Source organism: Dipodomys ordii, unplaced genomic scaffold, assembly GCF_000151885.1.
Source record: "Dipodomys ordii isolate 6190 unplaced genomic scaffold, Dord_2.0 Scaffold21, whole genome shotgun sequence".
NCBI lineage: Eukaryota > Metazoa > Chordata > Mammalia > Rodentia > Heteromyidae > Dipodomys > Dipodomys ordii.
This window is the reverse complement of record NW_012267237.1, coordinates 16,387,805-16,404,340: the sequence shown is the minus strand read 5'-3', so window position 1 is coordinate 16,404,340 and position 16,536 is coordinate 16,387,805.

The following is a 16,536-nucleotide window of genomic DNA, read 5'->3' as shown; positions in this document are numbered from 1 at the left end:
AATATTTAAGCACTTGACTAGGAAATGAATTGGGAAGTTTTTAAATTCTTTGGTATGACCTGCATTTCATGTGCCTATGTCTGTGCTTCTGTGTTAGTATAAACAATTCTAAATACGAGTGAATAGATTTTAATATTTCAATTTAAAACCTTTAGAAGTTTTTTTGCTACATTTCCAATGAAACATAATCAGTTTCCAATTAATATAATATTATCTTTAAGCATCTCATAGAAAAATGGAAATTACAGAAACATTTACTTTTTTCAGCTATTCAGGAATTATTAATAATTATTTTCACTTGAGCTGCCTAAAAAATGAATCCTGGGGCAGGAAATGGGTTTTTTGTGTCTTAGTGTGTACCTGAAAATTAACCCATCAAGGTCTACTTAAGGTAGCTGGATAGAGAAATGCAAGAGGTGAGCTTCTGTGGTTTCACATTAGTACAGTTTGCCCTTGATGTTGTGGAATATTAAGTTATACTTCATGCTGTTCTGACCAGAAGGCAGACATATAGCCTACTGTATCTTTGTTTTAGTCATAAATTTCTCTCAGGAGTGATATGATGCTCTTTTCCCACTGAGGTAGCCCACATCAGGAAGGAACATTTCTAAAACATCATTGAATACCGATGCTTTCTCTAAGGCAGAAGTCTCAATGGCTCTTACACATAGAGCTTAGATCCATGAGCTTCTTGCATAAAACATACTATCTAGATGATTCTGATTAACCCCAATTCTAAGTAAAACTTTAAAAGATGAGAGCTGTTTTGTTTTTTGTTTGTTGTTGTTTTTCCTGTCTGGAGCCTGGAACTTGAACTCAGTATCTGACACTTGCACTCATTGGCAAGTACTCTACCAACAGAGCCACTTTTCCAGCCCCATGGAGAAGGGGTTTTCTGTTGTTATTGTTGTTTGACTTTATTTATGCCCTCTGCTGCTGCTGTTATCTTGAGGGCTATAGAATATTTATTTCTTCTTGTGACTGTACTATTCCATTCATTTTCCTCTTTGGCTAGTGTTTCTGTTGATTTGGGAGAATATCTTGGTGTAGCAATCCAGAAATATATCTGATTAGACAATGACCCTCCTAAGAGTCCTACTTTTTAATACTGTGTTTTTCGTATTTGCACATTTATAGTGGAATCTGTCATCTGACTATGTAAAAATATCAGACTAGCATTTGACATATCCTCCTGAATTCCACATGTAGGTGACTCTACAAACAACATGTCAAGGTTATTCCATGAAAGTTGTGAAAGTTGCCAAAGGGATGCTACAAATTTAGGGTTGATGAAATGTGTATTGAATATTCAGTTTAAGAGACAATCCCTATACGTCCCAAACCTAGTTTATAGGAAGAGGAAGCCCGTGTCGACCAAGTGATATTTACTTATTTTTTTAATTTTTATTATGAAAATACCGTACAGAGGAGTTACAATTACATGGGCAAGATAATGAGTACATTTCTTATCAATCATTGTTGCCTCCTCCTTTGTTTCCCCTTCCAATCCTTCCCATCTCCCGCCCCTCCCCATGATATTTATTTTGAACTTGGCTTATCTCATTCTATGTGATGATTTCTAGTTCCATCCATTTTCCAGAAAAATGACAAAAATTTTTACCTGTGTCTCTGTAATGTTCCATGATATATACATGCCTTATTTTCCTTATCTATTATCAAATTTGGGGTACCTAATCTGATTGTACAGTTTGGGTATTATAAACAGAGCTGAAATAAACATGGACATGTAGGTATCTCTCCTGTGTATTGATTAGACTACTTTAGATATATTCCCAAGAATGTTATAGTAGTGTTATGTTAGGATATATTTATTTTTTATTCAGGAAGCTTCATGTAGATTTCCATCGGAAATAGTTTTTATTCTCACCAACCGTGTATCAGGGTCCCCTCAAACCTTCTCACCAGCCCTTTTCATTTGTTTTCCTGATGTTTGCCATCATAACTGAGGTTAGAGAATATTTTAATATACAGGTGGTTCTGTTTTCTTATGGAAAACCAATCATCTATTTCTGAGATATAAAGATAAGTTGAATCACAAGTTGAATGATAAGTTCAGAATGGCCATATGGTTAAAGAAATCGTGCATGGCTGAGATGTCCAGGCATCACACAAGCCGAGATATGAGTGCAAATCTACAAATGACCTGACTTCAAATAGAACCAAATCACTCAGAGAAAGGTTTTTCAGAAACATTTAATATAATGCATGAGTTATTTAAGAAATTGAATCATCTAAAAAGTAAAAGCTACTCTGCCATAATCATAGTAAATGCATATGATTAGAAATACATTTTTGTTAAGTATCAGAAGAAAAAGCTTTTCTATTAAATTTTTTAAAGTACTGATTTCCTCTTTGAGTCTAAAAACCTGTGAAGATCCTTGAATGTCTCAGACCTGATAAGTTATTTTAATTTAAGGAAAAATAAACAACTAAAGTAGTTTCAATAATGTCTTTCTTTATATTTTCTCTGTCTTTTGCTTTTTAATAAAATGTCAGGACTGAATCTTTCCTTTGTCCTTACTCTGTTTTACGGTTGTTCTGACTGGTCTTTCTGAATGTTTATAAAACAGGAAAATCTACATTGGTTTCTAAGTTTCACCTCACAAAGTTTATGCTATATTATTTCTTCTCCCTCTTCTTAAAGGAAAGAATGAATGATAAGTTCTTAATATAAAATATAAGTACTTGATAACTTATAATCTGAAAATCTATAAAGTAACAGGTAAAAATGAAATTAATCTGCCTGAAAGATTTTTTTAAATGTGTGTAGATTAGGAAAGATAATTAAACATCCATAAGTAAAACTCAACAAATTGAGATGGCAGTAAAGTTCACATCCAAATGCAAATATTAAGAATTCAATAGCCAAATATTTACTTTACTTTTTATTGCTTTCCTAGAAATTTAAGGAGTAGTGATGGTCACATGGCTGCCTATATATTACCTTGAATTTTTTTAATCTGAAAATGTTTGTGATTACTATTTCTATTCTAAAGCTAACAAAAAAGATATCTTGAATGCACTAATATAAATGGCTTAGCATTTCTCAAACCTACATTTCTGATTTGAAATTTAAGAATTTTTTGTTTCCATTGGGAACACGTTGGCACTTTCTTTACCAGTTCATTACAATGTATCTTCCTTGTACAAAACATCACAGGTATGGGTTCTTTACTAGTTGTAAAGGTTTCTATTTGATTGCTGTTTTGTTTTGTTTTTAATTTTTATTGCACAGGTGATATACAGAGGGTTTCAGTTACATAAGTCAGGTAATGAGTATGTTTTTCTTTTTTCATTGTCAACTCTTCACTTGTTTATTCCCAGTCCCCCCCCCCCTGCGACGGCTCTCCCCTACAAGTTCAACATAGTGTATAGTGAGTATCACTTCTGCATTGGGTCACCATTTTCCCACTATTTCTTTGCTCCCCCTTACCCTCTCTAAAGCAAATAAACTTACATAACAGACAAAAGGTACAGAAATCAAAAACAACAAAGGAGAAAAAAGGCACAATAACAAAAAAAAAACCCTCATATTCCCATCTCTTTGGAGTTTATTTTGATAAACATCATTTTATATGATCATATGCACATAGCTTTTGAGCCTTTGTGATCCTCAACTGTATTGTTCCTAATGTTCATTTTCCCTAAGGGGAGAAAATGACTTTCCTTCGTGGAGGTACAGCCATCCTGGAAACATTATAATGTCCTTAGTGTTACAGAGAAAATATTAAATCACTTTACAGGTGGTAAATAATAGTTCATTATTTTTGCTAATTTGAAAAATTTAGATACCTGAGATTCACACAGAAGATAGGTAATAAGAGAAAAACAATAAACAGAAAAGAGGAAATAAGATGGATTAGAAATTAATGAGCGTGCACATGTAGTTCATAAAACATAATTATTACCATTTGATTATAAATGAAATAAACTTATAATAATTATTACTATTTGATTATAAATAAAACAAACATAAATTACTGGGATTAAAAGTGTTGTTCTGATGAAAGCAATTTTGAGTGGAATACATTTAAAAGTAACTCATACTTTAAATATATTTGTCAAAAGATTAAAAAGGTCTTCTGACACCTTTAAATTTACGTCTTTCCTAAGTGATTGAATGATAGCTCCAAATCTAAACAATAAATTTAATATTTCTGGATATATGAGAGGTTGAAAAGTGTGATACATTTACTTTTACTTAATTTTCCTAACCTTATCTTGGCAATAAATGAAAATGTGAGGGAGAATTTTAAGTTGCACTGTAACATCCAGACCATGTGTCTTTGAATCCAACTTAACTTGTAATATTAAAAGGTTATTTTAATGCCAAATAGAGCACATCATTCTAGAAGCAATTTTCATATAATTGCCAAGCTGAAATATGAAACTAGACAGAAAACAAAAGTTAGATGTTTCCAGATATTGTGTACCATCTCAATTTGATAGAAGTTAATCACGATGGAAAACAAAAAAATAGCAGCACATCCATTTTGGATGTGCTTTTTACTGCTATCTAGTGCTCACAGGTTTCTGCCACTGGGTAGGGTAAACCTAGTGATAGGAATTTCTCATGGTCAAGCTCAATAAGCTTTCGAAACCCAAAGGCTAATGCTAGGGTTCTCACCCTAGAGGGAGTCCACTTTAGTCTATTGAAAATGTTTTCATACCTAACAGGTAGTTAGAACTAATTTTGCTGCCATGATGTAACCCAAAGCAGGAGAAAACCTAGCATCTCTACTCCCTTTTTGCAATTGTCTTTGTTCCAAGCCAATCTCTAAACAGTCACTTTGCAGTCACTTTAGAGTCTAGGAAATACAGTATTGAGTGATAATCCCTTTATATCAAGGACTAAATCTACCCTAAAGGAACAGCCAGAATCTTACAGGCAGACCACCCCCAAGTGAGAATAATTACAGATAATGATCAGACTATACCAAGCTGTACTAGATATCTCCTGGGGACCAGACTGCTCCCTGCAAGAGTTGACAGTGATAACAAGTTCTCTGCAACTTGAGAAAACCAGAACTGAGATAATGACAAGTCAGATAACCTGCAGCTAGGATTCCTGGGCTATGCACTTCTCTCCAGCTCCTGGTTCTTCCTCTAAAGCTTAAGGCTCATTTCTGTGCCAGGAAGATGGCTGAAGATGAGCTAAGATGTTGTATTCTCATGCCATCACATCACCATTTCCTTCCCTGTTTTTTTCTTTTCCTAATGTACATCAGTATCCTTTTTAACACATTTTGAGTCTCACCTGAATTCTTTGTCAGGTGCAAGAATCAATGTTGATTCATTGCTTTAACATTTTGTAACTCCACAGTATTTAATTGATACCGGTAGCATGGGAAAAATACGTTGTGAATATGTTACATGTTTCTGTCCTACATATAATGCATTCTGTACTAGACTATTCCAAAAAATATTATGAGTAATAATAAACAAAAAGTATTCCCTGTCTCTAGTGGTTAAAAACTGGGACCAGGGAACACTTCTTTGATCCCTCAGTGATGTTCATGAGAAATAACTACCTGGTAAGATGGCATGCCAGTGCCTGGGATTTATTATTAGAGTTATTCTTATAGAAAATCACGAATTATTTATTGTCTACAAAAAGACATATAAGATGCAATACACATGGCACCTAAAATTGGGCCTGTGGCATACACTATAGAACTACAAACACTTTCTGTTTTCATTTTAATCAGTCATAATTTCTTCAGTGCTACTTTGAAAATAAGTATCATTCACAATTCTAAAGCTGACTCATATTGTTAAAAATCAATCAAAATAATAAAATTGTGAATTATGATGAACATATAATTCATAAATTCCTAACTAAATATATATTTAAGGTGAATGTAAGTTTGTAACTTTTTTAAATACCCAAAATGATGTAGAAAACACTAGCTAAAGTAATGTTAGTTTTCTGTAAATATCTAATTGTTAAAAATATATTGTTTGTTTTTAAATACCATGTCCTAGAATTTTACAGTTCCTCATCATATTCAAAGAATTAGTTTATAGAATGGCTTAACATAAAATAAACATCAATGAAAGCATAATCACCTCTTGTCAATTTGGAAAAGGCCAGTTGCAATTCTTTGGTTCAAAGTCATCAGGGATTCACCTTACTGAATTTAGCAGAAATCTGGGCAAGTATAAATATTCCAAAGCTGTTTGAGTTTTAAACTGATTGAAGAAAATGTCAAATAGACTTCTTGTATCAAAAGACAATGTTCCAACAAACTATTTATATATTGAATTGGTTTATATTTGCAAAGAATATTACCAGATATGAGATCTAGTATTAGGCAAAGACAGGACCGTAGGTTTCTAGTAGGAAAAGAATGAATGAAGTAGGACACAATGGCAATATAAATTGCTGCCAAAAATCAGATTACACCAAGTTGTTTTGATTAGGATACTAGAATGAAGAGGACTTTCTCAGGAGGTGGATTCAAGAAGATTGGCAGCCCTTATGTTTAGGAACGTGTTTTTGAGAACTGATCATCCTCCTGAAAGATTCAGTGTGACACTGAGTTCTTTACCAGGAGTGACTATTATGCTGTGGCCTTCTGGTGACAATAGCCAACTACAATTTGGCTTTCAAAATTATATTTTTCTATATCATGCCAAGAAAATTCACTTTCATGTAAAATTTATCTTTTACATAAAGAAGAACTACTTTTCCTCTTGGAGAAATATGATTTAAAAATTAATAATTGTGTTCAGTTGAGCTAAAATAAGCGAATGCCTTTAAGAATCATATAAAACAAATTCTTCTGTAATATATATCTTAACAGATATGGAAAACTGAAAAGTTCTAATCCTCATAGAAATAATGTATGTGTTATATGTATCCTTTTATTTCCTCCAGTTAAGGCATGTATATAATATTTATTTGTTTGTGTGTTTATTTATTTATAATATTCCCCCTAGAAGTTGTAAATCTTCCAAAACAAAGTTTCTGCTTCACTTTTTACACCCCTGATGGATAAGGCTGTCACCATCACTGGTGATAGACAGGCTTTTTGTGTGTTGTGAAAGGCAAAAACAGAGTCTCTCCGAATTTCCAGTCGGAGGATTTATTTTTAGAGTACAATTGAATCACCAGGCACTGGATTCTCATTTCTGATAACTCCAAGTTGTCATGTCTTCCAAGTCTTCTAACATGGCAGAAGTGGTAGAGGATACATCCTGGAGAAAGCCAAGTACATCTACTGACATTCAATTGAATACCCAAGAAGAGGGGAAATATAGCTCTACCACATAGCTACAAATACAAGAAAAAATTCAGTAATGAGTCCTATAGGATGCCACACACTGAAATTTAGGTGGAAAACCAAGGAAGAGATCTATCAAATTCATAGAGCTGAAAAGTGACAGAGAAAATCTTGAAGAACTAGACTCCATGTGAGGTGGCTCACTATTCAGTGATCTTAACCACTGTGTGACACTCATAATTCCTGTTAAATACATAGTTCCTAAAGCAATGTCTGTTAAATACATAGTTCCTAAAGCAATGTCTGTTAAATACATAGTTCCTAAAGCAATGTCTGGAGTAATTTCATCCAGACTGTAGTAGAGATTAATTTTCCTCCTTAACTAACTTTTGGTAAATAAATTAATAAAAAGTGGTTTAATGTAAAATATTATTTTATGTAGATATTTTATATAAACTGTCATAAATATAGCTGCTACCTGCTGCTGGCATGTTAATAGTAGACATTCAATTCATATCAATAAATGCTCTGGACAAATTTGGACATTAGTTCTGCAGCTCTGCCTCTCCCACTGGTTTTTTAAACTTCACCTGTTTGAGTACATATACTTTTATCTACCCATTAGACAACCAGAGCGAGCATTGGCCCTCATGTTCCATAAGCTTGAGAAATATCTTATATGGAAATAAAAGGAAAAGTGGGAGGGATGATAGTTGAGTTATTATCTGGAATTCTAACTTACCTTGAAGAAAATTATTCTATATTCCCTCTTGTGAAGGAAATGGAGGAAATCTGAGCAAAGGTAGGTAACTTTCAATAGAAACTAATTTTGAAACATCTCATTTCTCTGCATTAACTGGTGATGAAACTGCTATATTGTTAATGGTCTGTGCATCTTTAATTACAGATAAATGTTCATGTTCATATCTATCCTCAGGGTAAAAATGCAAACACATTACACCGCAAGAGAAGCAAAGAAATGAATTTATGCTTTAATGAGCTGTGGAATCTTATTATTCACTTAATAAGATATGACACTTTTGACTTTGTACTGGAAACAAACTGGGAATAAGAGGTCCAATTTGTATTCGGGAAAATTGTTTACTCTGAAAATTTATCCAATGATTAGTCATGTTTTATTCCACATCTCAAATACTTCCTTTCATAACTTTTCTTTTTTCTTTTTAATTACTTTCAAGTAATTATTTGAAAATTCAGCATTAATTTTGCATCTAATCTTAAGGGAAATTATTCATAGAAAAGTCTCATATTAGGTTTGTTATTTCTCTGTAACATTTGGTGCCTCTCTATCCTTATAAGTACTTGCAAAATCAGATTTAACAATTGACCTAAATGATAATGACCTGTCCATTTAATGAAGTACTTTTCATTTTGTAGCACGGCCAGATTTAATTGAGCATTTAATTCATACTTTGTCACTTTGCTAGTTGCAATGATTTATAGCCAGTCATCAGGCTAAATAAACCTGCAAGGTAGTGTTGATTTAAGTGTGAGATGCCAAAACTCAAACTTTTGAGAATAAATGTCTTTTTTATTTGTTAGTGTTCTTCTTGCTTCAAGAGTATACTTGACCTCATGGCTTGATAAATAAAATTCAAATTTACTACCATCATAAAATGGAAAATTAAATGTTATTTTAATGATCATTAGCATTCGATAATCTATCAAAACTTAATTTTATTATAAGATAAAACTTAAATTCTGAAGCTGTGGTAACAGTTAAGTACAATATATTTGGATCTGAAGTTTCAGGGAAAAGAAAATACATTTCTTTTTTCCTACTTATAGGGACATTCAGGGTAATCTAAACAACAGCAGTTAATATTCAGGAGGTTAATCTCTTCTAAAAAGCTAGAACTCACCATCAGATAAGAACAAATAAGATTTTCAAGAGAAAATATGAGAATTTGATATTTTGTAGGCAACCTCTATGCATTATTTCCGGTTTAAAACAGAGAATACATATTTGCATTTACCTATGGCATTAATGTTTTATTCATTCGGAATGCATTTATTGGATATGTAGTAACATTGATTGGTATAGTGAGTAAGTGCTTTCTTAAGGCACAAGGTCTGGGTAGTATACATGGCAATACACACACACACAAATACACACACATACACAACCTATGCATACATACACGCACATGCACACAGGTGTTGAGATCCTGTGAAACAGGCTCCTAAGAAGTTAGAATCACTGCTGTGATAAAGTGGACCCATTTTAGATCCATCCAAAAGGGGGGATGGGACCAAAGAAAGAAGGGTAGAAAAATGAACGGGGGAAAGTGGGGTAGGGGAGGGGATCTGAGAATCCAGTCAATAATTCATCTCACATACTACTAAATTAAGAAAAGTAAGGGAAAGGGTGGAGCAAAGGGGGTGAGAATGTTGAAGGTGCCACACTGATCAAGATACGGTGTGTTTATATACTGCTTTGTTATACAGCACCTCCTTATACACTTACTTATTTTTAATAACATAAAATAAAATGGATTCATTCTCATGCAACAACATTTAAAGTTCCAAAGCTGATTACTTATTTGAAATTGTACTAAATAATAAAAACATTTTGTGTGTGTGTGTGTGTGTGTGTGTGGGCGTGTGTGTCCTCTGAATTTACCGACTCTTTCCACATCAGTAGTTGAGCTATAAATGTGCTTCAGTAACTGCCTATAGAATAAGAAGCACTATTCTAAATATTGAAGACCTAACAGGGAAATTGTTTAAAACTAATTAATGCTAATAAAATTTATAGATATAGGCATTTTTAAATTTTATTTAGGTAATCTGATCCAGATATCCTGCCCTAAAATAAACTTTTACCTTTTGCAATTTTTTTTGGTTGGTCGTGGGGCTTGAACTCTGGGCTTGGGCACTGATCCTCAGGCTCTTCAGCTTAAGGCTAGCACTCTACCACGTGAGCCAGAGTGCCACTTCCCTTAAAATAAACTTTTATAATCAGTTTCAACATTAATTTTTAATTGGAACTTATTTATTTAATAATAATAATAATAATAATAATAATTTGATAATTTTTCAAGGATGCTTGGGATAGATCATGCTGGCTTTTCTGAGCTTCTCAAAATACTATGTAGGAATTTTGTCTTAGCTGAAGTGGTAAAGGAGTGCTCCAAATTCATTTCCACACTCATGCTCTGATATTTATTTTACATGTGTCTTTCCCTATCCTCTTAAAATGTTCACTCCTTTGTTGAAATCACAGCATTATTACTAAGAAATTACCTCCTTTGCTCCAAATTTTGATGTATTCCATATAGTCTTTTCTGGTTTTACAACAGTTATGATATCTAATCCTTTTTAAACCACTTTTCAGAGGGTTGAAACAGCCAAATTTAAAAAAGTATTAGACACAAAGATTTCAGCTTCTACCTATTCATTTTGGACTTTACAATTTAATTTTGCGGTTTGAATTCTCAATCTCTCTTTTCACGCATCTATTTTCCTGAGTTAATAAAAATCTCTTTCTTACGTCAGATGGGTTATCCTAGATTTTTCACGTTCACTGTTCCACTGTACAAGTTCAGAGAGGATGGATGAATACTGATATTTTTTATTTGTCATCTTTTAAACAATTTCATTCCTCCTCAATTTCTTGAAGGAAATTAATTTTAAGGAAAATGAACATTTAATTAAAACATGGTCACAACTGGAAAGGTTTTAACTTAGAGCACCTGGTAGTTAGATCTTGTATAAAATATAACAGATGCTGGCAGGGATGTAGCCAAATGGGAACACTACTACTACACTATTTGTGTGAATCTAAATTTGTTCAACCACTCTAAAATGCATTATAGAGATTCATCAAATGATTAAACATAAACTATGACCCAGAAATCAGACTCCTGGGCATTTATACAAATTACCAAAACCAGCTAAAACTAAAGCCACCAGCACAAACATGTTCCTTGCAGCATCGTTTACCATAGCTAAGATACAAAATCAACCCAGATGCCTGTAAGTGGATGAATGGATCAAGAAAATTTGGTACATATAAACAATGGAATTCTATGCTTCCATCAGAAATAATGATATTGCCCCATTTGTAAGGAAATGGAAAGACTTGGAAAAAATTATATTAAGCAAAGTTATCCAGGCCCAAAATACATAGGTTACTTGGTTTCCCTAATTCATAATAGTTAGGATATGCCTATAGATCTACAAGTAAACCCAAGAGATAATAAAAGACAAACAATTATACTTGAGCATAATAAATTCAACAGTACTCTAAATAGTCACACAGTGAGAACAAATGCTTTTCTTAGGAGAGGATCACAAGGCCTCAATAGCTATGTACATATGATCATATAAAATTTTGCTTTTCTCAATGAACCCCAAGAAATGGAAATGAGGTTTTTATTGTACTGTTTGTGGTTCTTTATTTTTTCTTCTTCTGTTCTTCTGTTTTGTTTTTCTTTTTGTCACTCTTTTATATTTGTTCCCTTTGTCCTGTGTGTAAGTTTATCTGATTTGGGAGATGAAAGGCAAGCGCAGAAACTGTGGGACAAAGCCTGAACCAATTCAGCAGTGGTACTCTCTAGACACTGTGTTGGAAATGAACTAGACAACTTGGGATGGAGAAAATGACTGAGGGTATAACAATGTTTTAAAAAATGTGCTCATTACCTGACATAGGAAACTGAACCTTTGTACATCACCTTTACAATAGAAAGGGGGGGGTAGTTTGTCTTCTGGACATGGTACCACATCTGTGGAAAACTAAGACTTCTGCAAGTGAAAGGCCAACATTTTGGTTTTTCAATGTGGCTAAAACACACAGCAAAACCAGAAAATAACATTTGAATGTAACATTTATAATACTATAAATTCACATAATACTCCTCTTGGGAGTCAATTCCATTTCAAGTATTTTGTTTATTAAAAATATGAAAGGCATTTTTAAGAAATCATGTAGAAATTTATAAAGGGCTTGGGAATTACTGTGTTTTACTCACCAACTCTTAATTCCCTCTGAGATACATAAAACCAGTTTGATTTGTTAACTACCGCAAATGCTATCTTGGAGTCAGATTTGAGTTGTCTCCTTTATTAAGCAAAATATACTGTCAAAGGAAACATGACAGGGAGATAGTAAATTTATTTTTGTCAGTGCTTTCTAACTGTGACAAATAATGCACAGAGTGAATTAATATTGTGATACTATGTATGCCCTCATTTACTAATTCACCAGCCCAAAATAGAAACATATTAAAGAATGCAGATAACTAAAAAGTGTATGTGACAGAGCAAACTTAATCATACATGCTTCCTAATGGCTGCCAAAAATAAATGCAATGTAATAAATATGAAGTAACTAAAATTTGAGAGATTGTGTTATTCTCTAATTAGTATTGTAATATTAATATTTCTAAATGTCAGGTTTATGTGACCAAATAATTTATTTTCTTATTTTATTGAATTATATGTCATTTAGAAATGTTCTACCAGAAACAAAATGTAATAGATATACTCTGCATTATACTATTTGTTAAATGTTTCTAAGGCATACAAATGTGTTGGTTAGAATAGATGTGCAAGTGAAATGTTTACATTACTCTATATAAATGATTTGTTTGCTTAATGTCTTGGAAATTATTTGATGTATTATTGTTGCTGATATTCTTATCAGCAGATTACTACATAAACAATATCTGTGTCTAAATTAGATTTTAATTTCCCTAAACCAATGCAGGTATTTTTATGTGAACTATATTTTATCTTAATGACATTTGAACAAATTTCATAGTAATGGGATATATGTATGTTCCTTTAATTTTCCCTTATTCATTCTTGTTTTTTCCAAAATTTGTATTTTCATCAACTAAAAGGAGAACTATGTATATGTATGCATATATATACATATACTTTATCAAAGCATAAGAAAAGTTAACATTTTCATTCTTTTTCATCAGACCTACTGTGGGAAAAATATAAAATATTATATGTGCCATAGTGCTTTTTTTTGCCAGTACTAGGTTTGACTATAGGTTTTCAAGTTTGTTCATTTACTTTTTTATTATTGAATCACATCTTGAACCACATCTCCAGCCTGGCTTTTTCTGGATATTGCTGAGATAGAATCTACTAGAGTTTCTGTGGGCTGACTTAAACCACAAATCTCACTGTCTTAGCTAGGATTAGTGAAGTGAACCATTTGAGCATAACCACAATCATGTATCTAATGCTTATTAAGCTTTTGATGAAGACATTCATATTACAATATTTTTGTGATTTAGGTATACATTTATATATAATGTTCAAATCCCCTATAATACTATAATATAATCTGCCTTTCATTTAAATTGTAATTTATTACTTTTAATAATCATCCTGTGTTTCAGTTTGGTATATGGTAATAGATTCTGATAAAGTTTTTTTTAATTAATTAACCTTTACTCATTTTTCATACATATCAAGGCACAACAAACTTATCCAAAACCAGATTTTCTTGCTTTTATGACATGAGACCTTTGGGGTTTGTTATTGATATTAGTTGTCTGTTGCTGTCTAATAATTGTCCACAAATACACCTTATAGTGTATAAATGCCCTATTGCAGTTTCTGCAGGCAAGTCTAACCTGAGTTCTAGGTGGCTTTAGGCCTTTGCTGAATCTCCATTAACCTAAAGATCAATGGAAGCTATATCTATCCTGAGCTTACTTATGCAGCTGTTGATAGGATTCAATGACCAACAGGATATTGTCCTAATTGCAAATTCCTCTTTGCTGTTTTTTGGATGTTGGCCACTGTTATCTAGATAGAGCAGGGCACAAATGACAGAAGTCTGCATCAGTGTAGAAAAGCCAGAGATCAAAGGAGAAATAGCTTTTATAATCTTATATAACAAGTGGTATAGCAACACATTTGCTACATTTTTTGCATGTTGGAGGCAAATGACTATGTCCATCTATAATCAGGGAAAACAAATTACATGGGGTATATTTAGCAAAGAATGAGAATTATAGAGAACTCTTCATGTTCAATTCCTCCATTTTCTGCCCATGTGTCATATATGAGCTAGTAATTTTAAGTATTTATTTTACATACCTATGCTTATGCACATTGTTCATTTGTGTTCCCATATATTATTACACGTTTATAATCCCTTTCCCATGAATTATCTGTGCACATAAAATCTCTGCTGTAAAATTTGCTTTATTTTTATTTGTCACCTGCCTAGTATTCTGTGTAGCCTGAATATTAATTTGTTTTCATGTTTGTTTGAATATATCCTCTTTTGTGCTGGGTGGGTTGCCACAAGGAGCACGCATGCCTCTCTGCACAATAATACAAGCTCATTTGCATTGTAATTTTTCAAATCCTCTTTTGAAAAATACAAAACAAAACAAAACCACACACACAAAGTAAAACCTTACATTTCTGTCTGTTTTCCCTATGTTACCAAATGGCTTCCTTAACTTACAGAATGCAGCAAAAATGACATTGGTGAATATCAAGCCTAGGAAACACAAAGTACTTGAAGCTTCCAGTACAACCCTGGCTTGAAAGGTTTGCATACCGTCTGTCTTAGTGGGAGGTCACCCAGAATGAGAGAGAAATAGAGGTGTTAGTTAATGACAACATTGAGACATGAGTATGACCATATCAGAATATGTAGTTTGGGCCTATGCTCTACATAGTGTTTAACTGGTGAGACTAAATGAAAATAATTCAAATTTTCTTAATATATCACAACCCAAATTCCTCATCTCAAACAGTAGTCAGTGTTGTACACCAGTGCTTCATACCTATAATCCTAGATATTCAGAAGGCAAGGATATGGAGGATGGTGCTTCTAGAATTAAGACCAGTTCTAGAAATTACAATAAAATATAGGAAAAATGTGTTAAGACTTTGGCCTTGGCATGACAATCCCAAATGCATGGGAAATGAAAATAAAAATTTACAAAAAGGACTACATTGGACTAATTAGCTTCTAGAAGAATATAAAGAGAGATTATTAATAGAGCAAGGGGGAAAAGTGACAAGATACAAACTGTGAGAAAATAATTGCAAAATATACAGCCCACGAACAGTTGATATTCAGAAATCCTAATAATCAATAACAAAGCTATAAATAACCTATTTTAAAAATGTGTTAGGAAATCTGAATATATATATATATATATATATATATATATATATATACATATATATTTCAGAGCATGAACAAATGACAAACATATAGAAATGTCCCTAAATATCCTTAAGTTTGAGGAAAGGGAAATCAAAACCGCAAGATTACATGTAAACCTCATAAAAAGGGGGACAAGCAAAACAACTAAAGCTGAGAAGTCTAGGTCAGGATAGGAGTACAAAAGAAGCAACACAGTGCAATGAATTAATCTATTATTGATAAGAGTGCATTGTTTCCTCCGAAATCTATAAATAAAACTATCTTAAGATCTAGCAATTTTCCTGTTGGAAATAAAATCATGATTTCAAAAGGATACTTTTACCTTCACGTTTATTGGAGAACTATTCAAAACAACCAGAATTGGAACCAGCATATGAGTAGAGAATGAGGAAAATGTAGTATTTATACAAATTAGAGTATTATTCACTTGGAAATTAAAAAAATCATTGTATAAATTACAATCATCTAGTAGACCATTAGGACATTACATAATGCAGAAAAAATCAAGACTAAGAGTCCAATGGTACATTATCTGTCTCATTATTGGAATAAGACGTAGAGATTATAGAAGCTGAGTATTGGATACCAGACCTGAAAGAATAGATGGGAGGGGAAGAGAAGAGTTGGATCATTGCCCACATCACCATTGATTGGTACAAGGAATAAACTCCTGTCTTCTATATCAAAAGATCAGTACATGTAATTAACAATAATGAATTCTATATGTGAAAGTAGTTGACAAAAAGGAATTTGAATGTACTGAACAAAGTGAAACAAATGAAAATCTCCCCGTGTTAATCACTAATCTACATCTATCACATTGTATGTCAGTAATATGTACAAATATTATACACAAATCAAAAATTATTTAAACAGCAACAACTAGTCTATACAATAAATTATATAACGTTCACAATTACAATCAAATGTGTCTAGATATTTATTTTATAGTTGAAATATTCATATTTAGAGAGCTGACGAAATTAATGCCATATGATGAACATCATTCTATGTATTCTAAATGAACATATCATAATCTTAAAAATGAATAAGTGGTTATTTAATTTATGTTACAGTACTGGTATTTTCCTCACTTTTTTTTTTTTTTTT